We start from the raw sequence: 19,933 nt of genomic DNA on the forward strand, positions 1-19,933 counted from the left end.
ACACACTGTGACACTCTCTGAGACACACTGTTACACTCTCTGACCCTCTCTGAGACCGACTGTGTGTCTCTCTCTCACTCTCTCTGACACTCTCTGAGGCACTGCACGACACACTGTGACACTCTCTGACTTTCTCTGACACGCTCTTAGGCACACTGTGATACTCTCTGACTCTCTCTGACCCTCTCTGAGACACACTGTGACACCTTCTGTCTCTCTCTGACACTTTGAGACGCACTGTGACACTCTCTGATCCTAGCTGACACTCTCTGAAACACATTGTGACACTATCTGACTCTCTCTGAAACACACTGTGACACTCTCTGACTCACTCTGACTCTCTCTGAAACACACTGTACAACTCTCTAACAGACTGTGACACTCTTTGACCCACTCTGAGGCACACTGTGACTCGCTCTGACAGACTGTGACACACTCTGTCACTCTCTGACACTTTCTGAGACACACTGTTACACTTTCTGACTCTCTCTGACTCTCTGAGACACACTGTGACACTCTCTGAGACACACTGTGACACTTTCTGACTCTCTCTGAGACCGACTGTGCCTCTCTGTCTCTCTCTCACTCCCTTTGACACTCTCTGAGGCACAGCATGGCACTCTCTGACTTTCTCTGACACGCTCTTAGGCACACTGTGATACTCTCTGACTCTCTCTGACCCTCTCTGAGACACGTTGTGACTCTTTCTGAGTTATTCTGTCACTCTCTGAAACACACTATGACACTCTCTTACAGACTGTGACCCTTTCTGAGACAAATGCTGACCCTCTCGGACACACTCTGAGACAAAGTACGACTCACTGTGACACTCTCTGATTCTCTCTGACAAACTCTGAAATACACATAACCTTTTCTGACGGACTGTGACACTATGTTACACTCTCTGAAACACACTGTGACACTCTCTGAGACACATTATGACACTCTCTGAGACACACTGTGACACACTGTGACATTCTCTGACTATCTCTGACTCTCTCCGAGGCACATTGTGACACTCTCTGACCCTCTCTAGACAGACTGTGACCCTTTCTGACTGTATGTGACATTCTCTGACAGATGGTGACACTCTCTGTGACACACTGTGATACTCTCTGACACACTGTTACATTCTCTGACCCTCTCTGACACTCTCTAAAACACACTGTGGCACTCTGACAGAATGTGACAAACTGACCCTGTCTGCAACTCTCTGAGACACACTGTGACACTCTCTGAATCTCATTGACACTCTCTGAAACATACTGTGACACTCTCTGACACACTGTGAAACTCTCTGAATGACTCTAACAGATTGTGACATTTTCTGTGACACACTATGACACTCTCTGACAGACTGTGACACTCTCTGAAACACGGTGACATATTCTGAGACACTGTGACACTCTCTGATACACACTGTGACACTTTCAGTATCTCTCTGACTCCCTGAGACACACTGTGCCACTCGCTGACAGACAGCGACACACTCCGACTGACTGTGACACTCTGACACACGGTGACATTCTCTGAGAAACACTGTGACACTCTCTGAGACACACTGTGACACATTCTGACGCTCTCTGATGCTCTCTTAGATACAGTGTGACACTCCCTGACCCTCTCTGACACTCTCTAAGACACGCTGTGACACTCTCTGACAGACTCTGACATTCTCTGAGACACACATTGGCAACCTCTGACCCTGTCTGAGACAGACTGTGAAACTCTCTCACTCTCTCTGACACTCTCTGAGGCAGATCACGGTACACTTTGACACTCTCTGTCAGATTGTGATAAACTGTGACACTTTCTGACTTTCTCTGGCACTCTCTTAGACACATTGTGACACTCTCTGACTCATTCTGACCCACTCTGAGACACACTGTAACACCCTCTGACAGACTGTGACCCTCTCTGAGACAAAGGCTGACCCTCTCCGACACACTCTGAGACAGAGTACGACTCACTGTGACAATCTCATACTCTCTCTGACACACTCTAAAAAGCACTGTAACCTTCTCTGACAGACTGTGACACACTGTGACACTCTCTGAAACACACGTGACACTCTCTGAAACACACTGTGACAATCTCTGATTATCTCTGACACTCACTGAGACACACTATGACACTCTCTGACAGACTATAACACACTGTGACATTTATGACTTTCTCTGACTCTCTGAAGCACACTGTGACAATCTCTGACAGACTGTGACACACTCTGACCCTCTCTGAGACAGACTGTGACACTTTCTGATGGTCTCTGAGACTCTCTTAGACACGCTGTAACATTATTTGACTCTTTCTGACTCTCTGAAACACACTGTGACACTCTTTGACAGACCATGGCAGATTGTGACACTCTCTGTGACACACTGTGACACTCTCTGTGACACACTGTGACACTACCTGGCCGACTGTGACACTGTCTGACACTGTCTGACACTCTCTGAGACACACTGTAACACTCTATGACACTCACTGAGACACACTATGACACTCTCTGACTGACTATGAAACACTGTGGCATTCTCTGACTTGCTCTGACTCTCTGTGAAACACACTGTGACACACAGTGACAGACTGTGACACCCTGTGACACGCTCTGAGACACACTGTGACACTCTCTGACTATCTCTGACCCTCCCTGAGACACACTGTAACACTCTCTGAATCGCTCTGGTACTCACTGAGACACACTATGACACTCTCTGACACTGTCTGAGACACACTGTGACACTCTCTGAACCGCTCTGACATTCTCTGACACACGGTGACATTTTCTGAGAACCTTTGACACTGACTGAGACACACTGTGACACATTCTGTCTCTCTCTGACTCTCTGAGACACACTGTGACACTCTCTGACCTGCTCTGACTCTCTTTGAGACACACTGTGACACTCTCTGACTCTCTCTGAGACACATTGTGATACCGTCTGACTCTCTCTGACACTCTCTGAGGGACAGTATGACATACTGTGACACTCGCTGACTCAGTCTGACACTCTCTGAGACACACTGTGACATTCACTCACAGACTGTGACCATCTCTGAGCCAAACTCTGACACTGTATCAGACACTGTATGAGACACTGTATGAGACACAGTGACACTTTCTCACAGACTGTGAAACTCCCAGTATCTCTCTGAGGTACACTGTGACACTCTCTGACTCTCTCTGACAATTTGAGACGCTTTATGACACTCTCGGATCCTATCAGACACTCTCTGAGACACACTGTGACACTCTCTGACTCTCTCTGAGGCACACTGTGACACTCTGTGACTCTCTCTGACACTTTGAGATACACTATGACACTCTCTGATCCTATCGGAAACTCTCTAAGACACATTGTGTCACTCTCTGACTCTCTCAGAAACACACTTTCACACTTTCTGACAGCCTGTGATACACTGTGACACTCTGACAGACTGTGACACACTGTGACACTCTCTGACACTCTCTGAAATACACTGTGTCACTCTCTGACAGACTTTGACACACTGTGTCAGTCTCTGACACTCTCTGAAACACACTGTGTCACTCTCTGACAGACTGTGACACACTGTGACATTCTCTGACACTCTCTGAGACACATTGTGACACTCTCTGACTCATTCTGTCTCTCTCTGAAATACACTATGACACTCTCTCACAGACTGTGACCCTCTCTGACACAAACGATGACCCTCTCTGACACTCTCGGAGACACCATACGACTCACTGTGACACTCTCTGACTCTCCCTGACACACTCTGAAATACACTTCAATCTTTTCTGACAGACTGAAACACAATGTGACACTCTCTGAAACACACTGTGACATTCTCTGACTATGTCTGACACACTTTGAGACACACTATGACACTCTCTGACAGACTATGTCCAACTGTGACATTCACTGACTATCTGTCTCTCTCTGAGACACTCGGTCAGTCTCTGAGAAACATTGTGACATTTTTTGACTCTCTCTCATACTCTCTGAGACACACTGTGACACTCTCTGACTCTCCCTGAGACACACTATGACTCTCTCTGACACTCTGAGACACACTGTGACACTCTCTTATACTCACTGTGACCCTCTGTGACACTCACTGACAGACTCTGACAGACTGTGAAAATTTCTGTGACACACTATGACACTCTCTGACAGACTGTGACACTCTCTGATACACGATGACATTTTTGACACACTGTGACCATCCCTGAGACACACTGTGACACTCCCTGACCCGCTCTGACACTCTCTGAGTCAGACTGTGACACAATCTGACTCTCTCTGACACTCTCTGAGACACACTGTAACACTCTATGACACTCTCTGAGACACACTATAACACTCTCTGACAGATTATGAAACACTGACATTGTCTGACTTTCTCTGACTCTCTCTGAGGCACATTGTGACACTCTCTGACAGACTGTGACAGACTGTGACACTCTCTGACTATCTCTGACACTCTGAGACACACTGTGACACTCTGTGAGACACACTGTGACACTCTCTGACTATCTCTGACATGCTGAGACACACTGTGACTCTCTGTGACTCTCTCTGACACTCTGGAACACACTGTCACACTCCCTGTCCCTCTCTGACCCACTCTGAGACACACTGTGACTCTCTCTGACTCTCTCTGACACTCTGGAACACACTGTGACACTCTCTGTCCCTCTCTGACACACTCTGAGACACACTGTGACACTCTCTGACTCTCTCTGACATGCTGAGACACACTGTGACTCTCTGTAACTCTCTCTGACACTCTGGAACACACTGTGACACTCTCTGTCCCTCAGCGTGGCACATTGTAACACTTTCTGATTGGCTCTGACACACACTATGACACTCTCTGACACATTCTGAGACACACTGTGACACTCTCTGTGACACACTGTGACACCTTCTGTATCTCTCTGATACTCTCTGAGACAGACTGTGACACTCTCTGACACTGAGGCACAATGTGACACTCTCTGACTTTTTCTGTCAATCTCTGAGACACACTGTAGCACTCTCTCATGGACTGTGACACTCTCTGAGACAAATGCTGACCCTCTCCGACACTCTCTGAGACACACTGCAACACTCTCTCACGGACTGTGACACTCTCTGGGACAAACACTGACACTCTCTGACACTCTCTGACATACAGTATGACACACTTTGACACTTTCCGACTCTCTCTGACTCACTCTGAAATGCACTGCAACCTTCTCTGGCGGACTGTGACATAATGTGACACTCTCTGAGACACACTGCGACACTTTCTGACTCTCTCTGACGCTCTGAGACAAACTGTGACATTTTTTGACAGTCTATGACACACTGTGACATTCGCTGACTTTCTCTGACACTCTCTGAGGCACACTGTGACAATCCCTGACAGACTGTGACACACTGTGACACTCTCTGACTCTCTGAGACACGGTGTAAAACTCTCTGACCCTCTCTGAGACACACTGTAACACTCTATGACACTCTCTGACAGACTGTGAAACTCTGTGACACATTCTGACCAACTCTGAGAACACGGTGACACTCTGTGACTCTCTCCGACACTCACTGAGACACACTGTGACATTCACTGACACTCTCTGACACTCACTGAGGCACACTGTGACACTCTCTGACAGACTATGACAATCTCTGTGACACTCTCTGCCTCTCTCTGAGACACTCGGCCACTCTCTCAGACACACTGTGACACACTATGACATCTTTTGACTCTCTCACACTGTCTGAGACACATTGTAACACTCTCAAACAATCTCTGAGACACACTGTGACACTCTCTGAGGCACACTGTGACACTCTCTGACAGATTGTGACAAACTGTCACACTCTCTGACTCTCTCCGACACTCTCTTAGACAAACTGCGACACGCTCTGTCTCTCTCTGACATTCTCTGAAACTTAGTGTGACAGTCGCTGACTCTCTCTGACTCTCCCTGACACCCTATGAGACATACTGTGACACTTTCTGACTCTTTCTGTCACTCCCTGAGACACACTGTAACACTCACTGAAAGAGTGCGACCCCCTCTGGGACAATCGCTGACCCACTCTGACAGTCTCTGAGACACAGTACGACTCAATGTGACACTCACTTCCTTTCTCTGACACACTTCAAAATACACTGTAACCTTCTCTGACAGACTGTGACACTCCCTGAGACACACTGTGACACTTTCTGACTCATTCTGCCACTATGAGGCACATTCTGACGCTCTCAGAGATACACTGTGACACTCTGACTCTCTCTGATACCCTGAGACACACTATGACACTGTTTGACTCGCTTCAACACTCTCTGAGACACACTGTGACACTCTCTGAGACACACTGTGAAACTCTCTGACACACGGTGACGTTCTCTGAGACACTGTGACACTCTCTGAGACACATTCTATCTCTCTCTCTGACCCTCAGAGACACACTGTAACACTCCCTGCCTCTCTCTGAGACACTCGGTCACTCTCTGAGACACAGTGTGACACACTGTCACATTTTCTGACTCTCTCTCACACTCTCTGAGACACACTGTAACTCTCTCTGACAGATTGTGACACACTGTGACACTCCCTGACTCACACTGTGACATTCTCTGAGACACTGTGACACTCTCTGAGACATACTGTGACACTTTCTGACTCTCTTTGACACTCTGATACAGACTGAGACACTCTATGATACTCTCTAAGATATAGTATGACACACTATGACATTCTCAGACTCTCTCTGACACACTCTGAAATAAACTGTGACACACTGCGACACTCTCTGACACACGGAGACATTCTCAGAGACACTGTGTCACTCTCTGACCCTCTCAGACACTCTCAGAGTCACACTATGACACTCTCTGAATCTCTCTGTCACTCTCTGAGACACACTGTAACACTTTCTGACTCTCTCTGACTCTCTCTGAGACATGCTACGAAACTCTTTGACAGGTTGTGACACACTGTGACACACTCTGACCCGCTTTGAGATAGACTTTGACACTCTCTGACACTCTCTGACACACTCTGTAACACACTGTGACACTCTCTAAAAGACTGTAACTCTCTCTGAAAGATTGTGACACAACGTGACACTTTCTGACACACTGTGACATTCTCTGAGCCACTGTGAAACTCTCTGAGACACACTGTGACACATTTTGACTCCCTCTGACACTCTGATACAGACTGAGACACTCTCTGACTCTCTCGGACACTCTCTGAGATATAGTATGACACACTTTGACAAACTCAGACTCTCTCTAACACACTCTGAAACACAATGTGACACACTGCGACACTCTCTGACACACGGTGACATTCTCAGAGACACTGTGTCACTCTCTGACCCTCTCTGACCCTCTCTTAGACAAATGCTGACCCTCTCTGACACTCTCTGAAAAACACTGTAACACTCTCTGACAGACTGTGACATTGTCTGACACTAATACTGACACTCTCTGACGCTCTCTGAGACACAGTATGACACACTGTGACACTCTCTGACTCTATCTGACACACTCTGAAATACATTGTATTCTTCTCTGAAAGACTGTGACACACTGTGAAACTCTCTGAGACACACTGTGACACTTTCTGACTCTCTCTGATTCTCTGAAATACACTGGGATACTCTCTTAGACACACTGTAACAGGCTCTGACTCTCTCTGACACACTCTGAGACATACTATGACACTCTTTGACAGATTGTAACACACTGTAACACTCTCTGGCCCTCTCTGAGACCGACTGTGACACTCTCCGACGCACTCTGTAACACACTGTGACACTTTCTGACAGACTGTGACACACTGTGACACACTCTAAGACACACGGTGACAATTTCCGACTCTATCTTACACTCTCTGAGACACACTGACTCTCTCTGACAGACTGTGACACACTGAGAAACTCTCTGAAAATCTCCGAGACACACTGTGACACTCTCTGGCAGACTGGGACACTATCTGACTCTCACTGACACTGTCCGAGACATACTGTGACACTCTCTGACTGTCTCTGACGCTCTCTGACTGACTGTGAGACATTGGCACAATCTCTGATACACTGTGACACTCTCTGAGACACACCGTGACACTCTCTGAAACACACTGTGGCTCTCTCTGACACTCTCTGAAACGTACTGTGACACTCTCTGACAGACTGTGAGACACTGTGACATGTATTTGACTGTCTCTGACTCTCTCTAACATTCTCTGAAACACACTGTGGCACTCTCTGACAGGCTGTGACAGGCTGTGACACGTTTTGACTCTCTCTAACACTCTCTGAATATCTCTGACACTCTCTGAAACGTACTGTGACACACTCTGACAGACTGTGACAAGTTTTGACTCTCTCTGACACTCTCTGAAATACACTGTGACACTCTCCGAGTCTCTCTGTCACTGTCTGAGAAACACTGTGACATTCTCTGACAGACTGTGACACACTGTGATACTGTTTGACTCTGCATGCAGCACTCTCTGAGACTCTCTGAGACACACAATTACACTCGCTGACACACTGTGAAACTCTCTGACTCTCTCTCTCTGACACACTGTGATAATTTCTGACATACTGTGACACACACTGAGACGCTGTGACACTCTCTGATACTCTGTGAGACAAACTGTGGCACTCTCTGACACACTGTGACACTCTCCGAATCTATCTGACACACTAAGCAATCTCTGACACACTGTGACACTCTCTAAGACACAGTGAAACTTTCTGACACTCTCAGAGACATACCGTATCCCTCTCTAAGACACTGTGATAATCTCTGACGCTTTCTGAGACATACTGTGACACTCTCTAACAGACTGTGACACACTGTGACACTCCCTGACTCTCTCTGATACTCCCTGAGAAACACTGTGACACATTCTGGGACACACTGTTACACTGTCTGACCCTCTTTGGCACTCTCTGTAACACACTGTGACGTTCTCTCAGATGCTGTGACACTCTCTGAGACACGCTGTGACACTCCCTGCCTCTCTCTCTAAGACACTCGGTCACTCGCTGAGACAGAGTGTGACACACTGTGACACCTTCTGACTCTCTCTCACACTCTCTGAGACACAATGTAACTCTCTCTGACAGATTGTGACACAACGTGACACTTTCTGACACACTGTGACATTCTCTGAGCCACTGTGAAACTCTCTGAGACACACTGTGACACTTTTTGACTCTCTCTGACACTCTGATACAGACTGAGACACTCTCAGACTCTCTCGGACACTCTCTGAGATATAGTATGACACACTTTGACAAACTCAGACTCTCTCTAACACACTCCGAAACACACTGTGACACACTCGACACTCTCTGACACACGGTGACATTCTCAGACACACTGTGTCACTCTCTAACCCTCTCTGACTCTCATTTAGACCAATGCTGACCCTCTCTGACCCTCTCTGAGACACACTGTAACACTCTCTGACAGACTGTGACATTCTCTGAGACTAACACTGGCACTATCTGACACTCTCTGAGACACAGTATGACACACTGTGACACTCTCTGACTCTCTCTGACACACTCTGAAATATACTGTAACCTTCTCTGAAAGACTGTGACACACTGTGAAACTCTCTGAGACACACTGTGACACTTCGGACTTTCTCTGATTCTCTGAAATACACTGTGACACTCTCTGAGACACATTGTAACACTCTGACTCACTCTGACACACTCTGAGACATACTATGACACTCGGACAGGTTGTGACACACTGTGTCACACTCTGACCCTCTCTGAGACCGACTGTGACACTCTCTGACACTCTCTAAAACACGCTGTGACACTTTCTGACAGACTGTGATAGACTGTGACACACTCTGAGACACACGGCGACACTTTCCGACTCTATCTGACTCTCTCTGAGACAAACTGACTCTCTCTGACAGACTGTGACACACTGAGACACTCTCTGAAAATCTCCAAGACACATTGTGACACTCTCTGGCAGACTGTGACACTATCTGACTCTCACTGACACTGTCTAAGACACATTGTGACACTCTCCGACTCTCTCTGACACTCTCTGACTGACTGTGAAACACTGTGACAATCTCTGATACACTGTGACACTCTCTGAGATACACCGTGACAGTCTCTGAAACACACTGTGGCTCTGTCTGACACTCTCTGAAACGTACGGTGCCACTCTCTGACAGACTGTGACGCACTGTAATACGTATTTGACTGTCTCTGACTCTCTCTGACACTCTCTGAAACGTACTGTGACACTCTCTGACAGACTGTGAGACACTGTGACATGTATTTGACTGTCTCTGACTCTCTCTAACATTCTCTGAAACACACTGTGGCACTCTCTGACAGGCTGTGACAGGCTGTGACACGTTTTGACTCTCTCTGACACTCTCTGAAATACACTGTGACACTCTCCGAGTCTCTCTGTCACTGTCTGAGAAACACTGTGACATTCTCTGACAGACTGTGACACACTGTGATACTGTTTGACTCTGCATGCAGCACTCTCTGACTCTCTCTGAGACACACTATGACACTCGCTGACACACTGTGACACTCTCTGACTCTCTCTCGCTCTGACACACTGTGACAATCCCTGACACACTGTGACACACACTGAGACGTTGTGACACTTTCTGACACTCTCTGAGACACACTGTGACACTCTCTGAATCTATCTGACACACTATGACTATCTCTGACACACTGTGACACTCTCTAACACACTGTGACACTTTCTGACACTCTCAGAGACATACTGTATCCCTCTCTAAGACACTGTGATAATCTCTGACGCTCTCTGAGATATACTGTGACACTCTCTAACAGACTGTGACACACTGTGACACTTCCTGACTCTCTCTGATACTCCCTGAGACACACTGTGACACTCTCTGGGACACACTGTTACACTGTCTGACCCTCTTTGGGACTCTCTGTAACACACTGTGACACTCTCTGACACACGGTGATGTTCTCTCAGATGCTGTGACCCTCTCTGAGACACACTGTAAAACTCTCTGACAGACTGTGACATTCTCTGAGACTAACACTGGCACTCTCTGACTCTCTCTGACACTCTCTGAAATATACTGTAACCTTCTCTGAAAGTCTGTGACACACTGTGAAACTCTCTGAGACACACTGTGACACTTCGGACTTTCTCTGATTCTCTGAAATACACTGTGACACTCTCTGAGACACATTGTAACACTCTGACTCTCTCTGACACACTCTGAGACATACTATGACACTCGGACAGGTTGTGACACGCTGTGTCACACTCTGACCCTCTCTGAGACCGACTGTGACACTCTCTGACACTCTGTGAAACACGCTGTGACACTTTCTGACAGACTGTGATAGACTGTGACACACTCTGAGACACACGGCGACACTTTCCGACTCTATCTGACTCTCTCTGAGACAAACTGACTCTCTCTGACAGACTGTGACACACTGAGACACTCTCTGAAAATCTCCAAGACACACTGTGACACTCTCTGGCAGACTGTGGCACTATCTGACTCTCACTGACACTGTCTGAGACACATTGTGACACTCTCTGACTCTCTCTGACACTCTCTGACTGACTGAGAAACACTGTGACAATCTCTGATACGCTGTGACACTCTCTGAGACACACCGTGACAGTCTCTGAAACACACTGTGGCTCTGTCTGACACTCTCTGAAACGTACGGTGCCACTCTCTGACAGACTATGACGCACTGTAATACGTATTTGACTGTATCTGACTCTCTCTGACATTCTCTAACACGTACTGTGACACTCTCCGACAGACTGTGCGACACTGTGACATGTATTTGACTGTCTCTGGCTCTCTCTGACATTCTCTGAAACACACTGTGGCACTCTCTGACAGGCTGTGACACGTTTTGACTCTCTCTAACACTCTCTGAATATCTCTGACACTCTCTGAAATGTACTGGGACACACTCTGACAGACTGTGACACACTGTGACACTCCCTGACTCTCTCTGATACTCCCTGAGAAACACTGTGACACATTCTGGGACACACTGTTACACTGTCTGACCCTCTTTGGCACTCTCTGTAACACACTGTGACGTTCTCTCAGATGCTGTGACACTCTCTGAGACACGCTGTGACACTCCCTGCCTCTCTCTCTAAGACACTCGGTCACTCGCTGAGACAGAGTGTGACACACTGTGACACCTTCTGACTCTCTCTCACACTCTCTGAGACACAATGTAACTCTCTCTGACAGATTGTGACACAACGTGACACTTTCTGACACACTGTGACATTCTCTGAGCCACTGTGAAACTCTCTGAGACACACTGTGACACTTTTTGACTCTCTCTGACACTCTGATACAGACTGAGATACTCTCAGACTCTCTCGGACACTCTCTGAGATATAGTATGACACACTTTGACACACTGTGATACTGTTTGACTCTGCATGCAGCACTCTCTCACTCTCTCTGAGATACACTATGACACTCGCTGACACACTGTGACACTCTCTGACACACTGTGACACACACTGAGACGTTGTGACACTTTCTGACACTCTCTGAGACACACTATGACACTCTCTGAATCTATCTGACACACTATGACTATCTCTGACACACTGTGACACTCTCTAAGACACTGTGACACTTTCTGACACTCTCAGAGACATACTGTATCCCTCTCTAAGACACTGTGATAATCTCTGACTCTCTCTGAGATATACTGTGACACTCTCTAACAGACTGTGACACACTGATACATTCTCTGATACTCCCTGAGACACACTGTGACACTATCTGGGACACACTGTTACACTGTCTGACCCTCTTTGGCACTCTCTGTAACACACTGTGACAATCTCTAACACACAGTGATGTTCTCTCAGATGCTGTGACACTCTCTGAGACGCACTGTGACACATTCTCTCTCTCTCTCTCTCTCTGACCATCCATAACACACTGAACACTCTCTGAGACACATTGTGACACTCCCTGCCTCTCTGTCTAAGACACTCGGTCACTTTCTGAGACAGAGTGTGACACACTGTGACATCTTGTGACTCTCTCTCACACTCTCTGACACACACTGTGACTCTCTCAGACAGATTGTGACACACTGTGACACTTTCTGACATACTGTGACATTCCCTGAGACACTGTGAAACTCTCTCTGACACTCTGATACTGACTGAGACACTCTTTGGCTCTCTTGGACACTCTCTGAGATATAGTATAACACACAGTGACACTCTCCGACTCTCTCTAACACACTCTGAAACACAATGTGACACACTGCGACACTCTCTGACACACGGTGACATTCTCAGAGACACTGTGTCACTCTCTAACCCTGTCTGACCCTCTCTTAGACAAATGCTGACCCTCTCTAACACTCTCTGAGACACACTGTAACACTCTCTGACAGACTGTGACATTCTCTGACACTAATACTGACACTCTCTGACACTCTCTGAGACACAGTATGACACACTGTGACACTCTCTGACTCTCTCTGACACTGTCTGACTGACTGACTGTGAGACACTGTGACAATCTCTGATACAATGTGACACTCTCTGAGACACACAGTGTCACTCTCTGAAACACACTGTGGCTCTCTCTGACATTCTCTGAAACGTACTGTGACACTCTCCGACAGACTGTTACACACTGTAATACGTATTTGACTGTCTCTGACTCTCTCTGACATTCTCTGAAACACACTGTGGCACTCTCCGACAGGCTGTGACAGGCTGTGACACGTTTTGACTCTCTCTGACACTCTCTGACTATATCTGACACTCTCTGAAACATACTGTGACACTCTCTGACAGACTGTGACACGTTTTCACTCTCTCTGACACTCTCTGAAACACACTGTGCCACTCTCCGACTCTCTCTGTCACTCTCTGAGAAACACTGTGACATTCTCTGACCGACTGTGACACACTGTGATACTGTTTGACTCTGCATGCAGCACCCTCTGACTCTCTCTGAGACACTCTGTGACACACTCTGACTCTCTCTCTCTGACACATGGTGACAATCCCTGACACACTGTCACTCACACTGACTCACACTGAGACGCTGTGACACTTTCTGACACTCCGTGAGACAAATTGTGACACTCTCTGACACACTGAGACACTCTCTGAATCTATCTGACACACTATGATAATCTCTGACACACTGTGACACTCTCTAAGACACTGTGACACTTTCTGACACTCTCAGAGACATACTGTATCCCTCTCTAAGACACTGTGATAATCTCTAACGCTCTCTGAGACATACTGTGACACTGTCTAACAGACTGTGAGACACTGTGACACTCCCTGACTCTCTCTGATACTCAGACGCTGTGACACTCTCTGAGATGCACTGTGACACTTTCTGTCTCTCTCTTTCTCTGACCCTTAGAAACACACGGTGACACTCTCTGATACGCACTGTGACACTCCCAGCCTCACTCTCTTAGACACTCGGTCACTCTCTGAGACAGAGTGTGACACACTGTGACATCTTCTGACTCTCTCTCACACTCTCTGAGACACACTGTAACTCTCTCTGACAGATTGTGACACACCGTGACACTTTTGACACACTGTGAAATTCTCTGAGACACTGTGAAACTCTCTGAGACACACTGTGACACTTCCTGACTCTCTCTGATACTCTGATACAGATTGAGACACTCCCTGGTTCTCTCAGACACTCTCTGAGATACGGTATAACACACTGTGACGCTCTCAGACTCACTCTAACACACTCTGAAACACACTGTGACACACTGCGACACTCTCTGACACACGGTGACATTCTTAGAGACACTGTGTCACTCTCTAACCCTCTCTGACCCTCTCTGAGACAAATGGTGACCCTCTCTGACACTCTCTGAGACACACTGTAACACTCTCTGACAGACTGTGACATTCTCTGAGACTAACACTGACACTCTCTGACACAAACTGAGACACAGTATGACACACTGTGACACTCTCTGACTCTCTGTGACACACTCTGAAATAGACTGTAACCTTCTCTGAAAGACTGTGACACACTGTGACACTCTCTTAGACACACTGTAACACTCTCTGACTCTCTCTGACACTCTGAGACATACTATGACACTCTGACAGGTTGTGACACACTGTGTCACACTCTGACCCTCTCTGAGACCGACTGTGACACTCTCTGACACTCTATGAAACACACTGTGACACTTTCTGACAGACTGTGACACACTGTGACACACTCTGAGACACACAGTGACACTTTCCGACTCTATCTGACACTCTCTGAGATAAACTGACTCTCTCTGACAGACTGTGAAACACTGAGACACTCTCTAAAAATCTCTGAGACACACTGAGACACTGAAACACACTGTGGCTCTCTCTGACACTCTCTGAAACGTACTGTGACACTCTCTGACAGACTGTGACACACTGTGACACGTATTTGACTGTCTCTGACACTCTCTGCCATTCTCTGAAACACACTGTAGCACTCTCTGACAGGCTGTGACACATTTTGACTCTCTCTGACACTCTCTGACTATCTCTGACACTCTCTGAAACGTACTGTGACACACTCTGACAGACTGTGACACACTGTGAAACGTTTTGACTCTCTCTGACACTCTCTGAAACACACTGTGACACTCTCTGACTCTCTTTGTCACTCTCTGAGAAACACTATGACATTCTCTGGCAAACTGTGACACACTGTGATACTGTTTGACTCTGCAGCACTCTCTGACTCTCTCTGAGACACACTATGACACTCGCTGACATACAGTGACACTCTCTGACTATCTCTCTCTGACACACTGTGACAATCCCTGACACACTGTGACACCCACTGAGACGCTGTGACACTTTCTGACACTCTGTGAGACAAACTGTGGCACTCTCTGACACACTGTGACACTCTCTAAGACACTGTGACACTTTCTGACAGTCTCAGAGACATACTGTATCCCTTTCTAAGACACTGTGGTAATCTCTGACGCTCTCTGAGACATGCTGTGAAACTCTCTGACAGACTGTGACACACTGTGACACGTATTTGACTGTCTCTGACTCTCTCTGACATTCTCTGAAACACACTCTGGCACTCTCTGACAGGCTGTGACAGACTGTGTCACGGTTTGACTCTCTCTGACACTCTCTGAAACGTACTGTGACACTCTCTGACAGACTGTGACACACTGTGACACGTTTTGACTCTCTCTGACACTCTCTGAAACACACTGTGCCACTCTCTGACTATCTCTGACACACTCTGAAACGTACTGTGACACTCTGTGACAGACTGTGACACACTGTGACACGTTTTGACTCTCTCTGACACTCTGAGACACACTGTAACTCTCTCTGACAGATTGTGACAGACTGTGACACTTTCATAAACACTGTGACATTCTCTGAGACACTATGAAACTCTCTGAGACACACTGTGACATTTCTGACTCTCTCTGACACTCTGATACAGACTGAGACACTCTCTGACTCTCTCGGACACTCTCTGAGATATAGTATGACACACTTTGACAAACTCAGACTCTCTCTAACACACTCTGAAACACACTGTGACACACTGCGACACTCTCTGACAAACGGTGACATTCTCGGAGACACTGTGTCACTCTCTGACTCTCTCTGACCCTCTCTTAGACAAATGCTGACCCTCTCTGACACTCTCTGTGACACAGTATGACACATTGTGACACTCTCTGACTCTCTCTGACACACTCTGAAATACACTGTAATCTTCTCTGAAAGACTGTGACACACTGTGAAACTGTCTGAAACACACTGTGACACTTTCTGACTTTCTAATTCTCTGAAATACACTGTGACACTCTCTGAGACACACTGTAACACTCTCTGACTCTCTCTGACACACTCTGAGCCATAATATGACATTCTTTGACAGGTTGTGACACGCTGTGTCACACTCTGACTCTCTCTGAGACCCACTGTGACACTCTCTCACACTCTCTGAAACACACTTTGACACTTTCTGACAGACTGTGACACACTGAGACACTCTTTGAAAATCTCCGAGACACACTGTGACACTCTCTGGCAGACTGGGACACTATCTGACTCTCACTGACATTGTCTGAGACACACTGTGACACTCTCTGACTCTAATTCTTACACTCTCTGACTGACTGTGAGACACTGTGACAATCTCTGATACACTGTGACACTCTCTGAGACACACCGTGACACTCTCTGAAACACACTGTGGCTCTCTCTGACATTCTCTGAAACGTACTGTGACACTCACTGACAGACTGTGACACACTGTGACACGTTTTGACTCTCTCTGACACTCTCTGAAACACACTGTGCCACTCTCTGACTATCTCTGACACTCTCTGAAACGTACTGTGACACTCTGTGACAGACTGTGACACACTGTGACACGTTTTGACTCTCTCTGACAGTCTCTGACAGACTATGACACACTGTGACACGTATTTGACTGTCACTGAATCTCTCTGCCATTCTCTGAAACACACTGTGGCACTCTCTGACAGGCTGTGACAGAATGTGACACGTTTTGACTCTCTCTCTGACACTCTCTGACTATCTCTGACATTCTCTGAAACATACTGTGACACTCTCTGACAGACTGTGACACACTGTGACACGTTTTGACTCTCTGTGACACTCTCTGAAACACACTGTGCCACTCTCCGACTCTCTCTGCCACTCTCTGAGAAACACTGTGACATTCTCTGACCGAATGTGACACACTGTGATACTGTTTGACTCTGCATGCAGCACTCTCTAACTCTCTCGGAGACACACTATGACACTCGCTGACATACTGTGACACTCTCTGACTCTCTCTCTGACACACTGTGGCACTCTCTGACTCTCTCTCTCTGACACACTGTGACAATCACTGACATACTGTGACATCCACTGAGACGCTGTGACACTCTCTGACACTCTGTGAGACAAACTGTGGCACTCTCTGAATCTATGTGACACACTATGACAATCTCTGACACACTGTGACACTCTCTGAATCTATCTGATACTCTATGACAATCTCTGACACACTGTGACACTCTCTAAGACACTGTGACACTTTCTGACACTCTCAGAGACATACTGTATCCCTCCCTAAGACACTGTGATAATCTCTGACGCTCTCTGAGATATACTGTGACACTCTCTAACAGACTGTGACACACTGTGACACTCCCTGACTCTCTCTGACACTCCCTGAGACACACTGTGACACTCTCTGAGACATACTGTTACACTGTCTGACCCTCTTTGACACTCTCTGTAACACACTGTGACACTCTCTGACTCTCTCTGACACTCTCTGAGTCCCACTGTGACACTCCCTTACATTGTCTGGGACATACTGTGCCACTCTCTGATGCACTTTGATACGCTATGACTGTCTTTGAGACACACTGTGATATTCTCTGACACACTGCGCTACTCTCTGACACACTATGACATTCCCTGCCTCTCTCTGATACACTGTGACACTCTCTGAGACACAATGGGACACACTGAGACCCTCTCTAAGACACACCCTGAGACACACTATGACACTCTGACTCACTGCGACTCTCTCTGAGACACATTGTGACACCCTCTGACTCTCTGAACACACTGTGACTGTAATAGAAAACTATCCATTTACTGTGAAATTAACTATCCATTTACTGTAATGTTTAAAGAGAATGCTTTGTTTAAATCAATGCTGTGCTGAGCTTTGTAAACGATGCTTTGATGAAGGGTTGCGGTTAGCTTATCTCTGTTTGATTTCTGTAAGCATTCAACTCGACCTTGCGATAGTCGAACTCAGCGAAAGCTGAATAACTGTTATGTCTAGCACCAGGGGATGAGAGGATAACAACTTGAGTTTCTCCAGTCTCTGCCCTTGAGAGTGTGGTAAGGAACGCTATAAGGCAGGTGTCTGTGTAAATGTTTGGGTACTTATTGCATTGAGGCATCTGACTTAGTGTAATGAGTCAATCTTGTACTATTTTAATAAAGACCTTTGCTTTGCTCTTGCTAATTGTTGAGTCAAGTCGATTTAATTTCAATGACAGTAAACTTGGGGGCTCGTCCCGGGACCCCGCGACTGGATGAGATTCTGAAGATTCCCAGGAAGCGCAGGTGCCAGCGCCTTAAAGGTCTTTCACTTCATCTCGAGCGCTGAATTGGCCCTTTTGCGTGAGAGGACTGGGAATCTGTAGATTGCCCTAGCGCCGGGGTTTCAAATCAATTAAGGTTGGGTAATATTCGTGGTTTATGTAATCCTATATAGAGAGTCATTCTAAGAGAATAAATACAGCAGGAAAAGGGTTCAGTGAACTCTCACGTGGTATTAGAGTAAAACTCCAGTGTAAGGGGATTGCTGTCTGTAGAGTGTTTAGGAGATAGCAAGGTTAAGGCTGGTTTTAGACTTGGAACCACCACTGGCTAAGTTGGACTCACCGAAGACGAACCAGGTACATGGTTTCTTGGTTTACGAAAACCAAGGCCTTGAGGCGGACGCGCCCAATGTGAGAGGGGACCTCCGGAGGTAAAAGCAAGTCAAAAGGGAAAAGATAACTGTACCACGAGAGCAAGAGACAGAGAGAGAGGGAGAGCGAGAGAGAGAAAGAGAGAGAGCTGAACACTTTTGATGTTACACTAAAAATGGGTTCTGGCAAGAGCAAACAAAAGGGGAGTCCACAGAAAATTTGGAATAGCCAACCAAAAATACAATACATGCTAAATAAGTACCGCCCAGAGTGTGTAAAGCAGTTAGAATTGTGGATTAAGGAATGTGGTTTTCCGGAGGGAGGAAGTTTTAGTAAAAGACAGCTGGAAATATTAAGGTTGAGGTAGGAGGAGAGGGAGAAGGAGAAAA

Source organism: Chiloscyllium punctatum, chromosome 13 (genome assembly GCF_047496795.1).
Source record: "Chiloscyllium punctatum isolate Juve2018m chromosome 13, sChiPun1.3, whole genome shotgun sequence".
Taxonomy (NCBI): Eukaryota; Metazoa; Chordata; class Chondrichthyes; order Orectolobiformes; family Hemiscylliidae; genus Chiloscyllium; species Chiloscyllium punctatum.